The following is a 5001-nucleotide window of genomic DNA, read 5'->3' on the forward strand; positions in this document are numbered from 1 at the left end:
TAAGTGTAGTGTGGAAGAGCCAGCTCCAGTGCATCATAGTTCAGAGGGATCTCATAAGGATCCCAAGGCAGTCATACACTGGAGGGGCAGAACTTAAGGACCTAAGAGTAAAGTGAGAGTGCTTGACATAGTTTTGAAAAGGTTTTAATAGGAAAGCAGTATTTGAAAAGACTCAGTTGAAGTAGTTTTATAAATAGGAGAATTGTTCAGTAAAACAGTTTCTGACAAGAGTTGTATAATCACACAAGCAACAGATCAAACATAGAGCCAAAACAGGTTTAGCAACACTCAAATAACAAATCTTCACACAGGGGTAATTGGGGTGGGAACACACAATACAAATAAAAAGAAGTCTTTGCAATTAAAGGGGTAGCTAACAGTTCAAACAGTAATACATAGATCCAGGGGTGCCAATTAGAACATAGTTATAGAATCAGAGGTGCTTTAGGGGTTTCATGGGATTAGGGATAGCTAATGATACGACACAGTAAGAATTTCAGAACTAACATAGAACCAAATAACTTAGGGTAACAACATTGCTTTGCAAAGAAAGGATCATACTAGAGACTAAATAGAAAGTAAATCAACATTCAAAAATAGGGTAGAGCCAAATTTAAACAGACTACAAGTTCATAAGACATGCTGATCCTGGAAGTCGTAAGACATAACTAAGGGAAGTAATAGGTCAATTACATGTTGAACAGCAAAATAATAGATAGAAACAGATTAGGAATATAATAAACTGAAGCAGTAAGAAACACATTTGTTTGAGAGCTTGAATTTAAAAATCAGAACATACCAATAAAGAGAGTAAACGAAAGGTAGAGAACAGGAGAGTGCAATAATTTAGCCTTGGCTTACAGCCGGCTAATTTAGTAACAATAGTAAGTAACAAAGAGCAGAAGAGCCTTTTAGTGTATGAGAGATGTCAACTCATATCCTTAGACTGTAGAAGAGAGCAATATATATAGTAGTTTGACAGCTAGGTAAATAAGGTAAGAATTAAATTATTCAGTAATTATAGAACTCAGAGTAAAATCAGTTCGAGTCATCCCTTAATTAAGAAAATTAATTCAAACGGTAAAGAGCAGGTGACAAATAAGGAAAGAAATCATACATAGCTGGAGTATAACAAATAAGGAAAGCCTTCAAACAGTGCAAGTATAGAACAGGTAATTAGGGCTAGGTTAAGAAAATTCTAGTTAAGGAAATAATCAGTAAGAATCAAGTAACAATGCATACAAGGTAAGGGAAAGTTAATTAAGGCAAGCAGGCCAATCAAATTGAGTAGAAAGGTAAGAATCGAAGGTTTAAGGGAAAGTGTTCAAATCAATCCAGGAAATAAGGAATTCAGAATATTACATAGCTCAATCAAAGAGAAGGTCATGAAAAGAGTCAGAATGTTTAGCATATAAATAAGGTAAAACATGGACAGTAAGGAATCGACACATTACTCTAGCAAAATAAAAGTTAAACAATACTGTTCAATAAGAAAGATGTAGGTCTTGATGTGATCAGTCAAGATGAACACAAGCACATAGAGTCAGTGAGTTTAGACTAAGAAACTCAGTAGAAGCATATCAAGGCAAGACAGTCACGAGAAATCACAAAAAATTCAAAACGAGAACCGGTCAGTCATGCTAATACTCAAAAACCAAACGAAGAACCCTAAAAAATTAGGGCTTTCAGCATAGGCGAGTTAAGGCTGCAGTAGACTCATAGAATCAGTCAAAATATGTGAGAAATAGAAGTTTAAACACAAAGAATCATTTAAACAAAGTTTTAAAAGAAATTTCGAAAACCCTAGTTTTAGAAAAGGTGAAGAAATCATTTGAAATCAAACAATTCTTGTAAAGAATCTCAAGGCTATTGTAGAACACTCAAGAAACATACTCAAATCGTCCTAGATCTGTACAGATCTAGGAGGTATAGAAAAGAAATTAGGGTTTCGAAGAGACCCATACGGAGATGAAGAAACCTGTCTAGAAACCCATAGATCGTAGCAAATATAGAACGACTTCGCTTGAAATCACACTGGAATGGCCAGGAACAAGCAGGAGATGAACCCTAGATGCAAGTTGGTATGGCCCTGGTCCCTTGAGGGCCTTAGAGAAGGCAAGAATGACATGAGAGAAGCCATTAGAGGCCTGAGAGATGATGAGAGGTCACNAAAATGACTTCTAAAAAAATATTTTAAAGCAATATATTAACATATATATAGGATTTAGATGGCTAAATTACCACAACAATAGTTTGAAGGATAATTATTGGAAATTTTATAAGTAAAAAGGGGAAGAAATAAATCAATTTAAAGCCTTTACAATTATAGAAAAAATTATAAAAAAGCTTGTGCATGCTTATGTATTCACATATGCTATTTTGAAAGTATATATGTGTATTAAAAATATATAGGGAAAAATTGGGTATCAACAACCCCCCCCCCCTCCATCTACCCCTCTCATTCTGTCTCTCACCCCAAACCAGAGAAACCCTAGCCGCCCTAGGACTCCCACGCGGCTCCGCCTCGCTCCGCCGCCCGTAAATCGCCTTATGGCGGTGGAGCTTCTCCAAACTACTCCAAATTAACACCATGAAATCACCTTTCCCTCCCATTTCCAAATACCCATACCATTTCCCTCAAATCCTTATCAAACTACTCGAATTTCNGGTTAAATCACCACAAAGATAATTTGAAGGATAATTATTGGAAATTTTATAAGTAAAAAGGGGAAGAAATAAATCAATTTAAAGCCTTTAAAATTATAAAAAAAATTATAAAAAAGCTTGTGCATGCTTATATATGCATATATGCTGTTTTGTAAGTATATATGTGTATCAAAAATATATAGGGAAAAATTAGGTATCAACAGTGAGGATACCGAGTCGTGTCATTTTAATATTCAGATATGAATTCAGATTCAGACGTCTTAATCTTTAAAAAAAAAAAAAAAATGGGGCCCAAGTACCTGCCTACACATATTTCAGTTTAATTTAATATTCAAACACTTTTACTACTTTTTCTTATACTAATCATTTCAAACCGACACAATTCTTGTAATTAGGACAGAGAGAGTATGATTGTCTTAGAGTAAAATAACAACAAAGTTGCTAACTTATTCTTTCTTTCTGTTAAATTAAATAATTAAGACGTGAAATATTGATAATTGATTAATATCGTAAATTTGTGGTCTCCGAATCAGAAAACAAAAGCTAAGGGATTTATTATGGGATTTTTTGATTCCTATACATTATTTGAAAGTTTATTATCCTTAATGTCCATGTTTAGCTAATTACTCGACATAAACAAGTTTTGTTTACAAACAATATACAATCCACCTTAAAAGGCTTCCAAATCCATTATTTGTGCCTTCAATCAAAGGATTTAGTTACACCCTTTTTCTTTTTTTTCTCCTCTCTTCCCTTACTCTCCAGATCTTCCATTATCTTTTTTCTAACTCTTTTTTGTTTTTGTTGGTGTTAAATGAATTGAAGTCTCCCTTTGGAGGCAGTTGGTTATATAGGAAAATTTTAGAGGGGGAAAAGGTGTAAAGTGTGCGGATGAACTTTTTGAGTATTATAAAGTGAAAGAATATCGGTACTTTAACTAATCATAAATACGATTGTTATCAAAGTTTTACCAAATTATTAAAGTGATAGTAATTTTTACCAAATTATCAATCATCGATTAATATAAAAATTAAGCTATTATTACCTTGTACGCAGGGGCAGCTCAACGATATTTGTGGCCTAAAGCCAATATTGATAAGAGGCCTCAAATTTTATTTTATTTTAAAAGAGAAAAAATATTTGAAGTATATTTTCCTAACAGTTTAATTCTTCTTTTTCTTTTTTGAGTTTTGAACACTCGAATTCATGTTTTTTAGTTGATATATTTGAATTTTAATAAATGATTAGAAAGACAATATATCACTATGGAATAAAAATAATAAATTAACAAATATGAGATAAAATAACACTTGGTAAGAATGGCCCCCTAAATCTGGGGCCTAAAGCACACGCTTTAGCCGCTTTACCCTAAAGCCGGCCTTGCTTTGTACGTGACTTCTGATTGTTAAATTTTACACTTATGTTGCACAATACTTAAACCCTTGAGTAGTACTAGTTTGTTGTTAATGCAATATATATGAGAAAATCCATTAATTCAAAGATAAATTTGAAATTGTAAGTGCACTTGTATCTTACAGCTGCCAATATGTTAGCTTAACTTGAATTGTCCTTCCTAAAAAACAAAAAAACTATTCAATACATGTAAACTAATTTCTATCTTTATTTGTTTTTTTTTTTCTGGCCAAAGCAATGAATCTGTTTGATTATAAAGATTGTAAAGTTTCTCCTTCAAATAGAGAAGAGATCATACCAGTGATTCTCAGTATCAAAACTATATTGAGCAAATCTATTTTGCATTACACGTAATGGAGGCTTTTTTCTTTTTTTAAGGGAGAATTTGGGGGCAGAGGCAGAGCCGGATTTAAGATTTAAGCTCTGTGTGTACAACATTTAATGTTCTTAACATTGAATCTTGTATATTTTTAAAATTAAGGTTCACCTATTTTTATTTTTATTCTGCAATTTAAGTGAACTTTTACACATAAATTATGCACCGGGTCAAAAGTGTTGGGTTCAAACGAACTAATCTACAACTTATCTACAACTTTTATACATTATTTCTACACAGTTAAATACAACTACAATATCATACAACTTAAATATAAATTTTACACAATATTGTTCAACTTTCATACAATAGTTAAATAACATATATATATATATATATATATATATATATATATATATATATATATTAATAANAAGTTATTTAAGAAGTGGGTACAAGTTAAAAGTTTTTAAAAAAGTGGGTATAGGTTAAATGGGGGCGACCAAATAGGGCGCCCCGTGCAATTTTTACATTTAATTTTGGGATATTTTCATTCCTATACACTATTTAAAATTTTATTACCCTTAATATATATATATTTGTGT

The sequence above is a fragment of the Nicotiana attenuata genome, unplaced genomic scaffold (genome assembly GCF_001879085.1).
Source record: "Nicotiana attenuata strain UT unplaced genomic scaffold, NIATTr2, whole genome shotgun sequence".
NCBI classification, from domain to species: Eukaryota; Viridiplantae; Streptophyta; class Magnoliopsida; order Solanales; family Solanaceae; genus Nicotiana; species Nicotiana attenuata.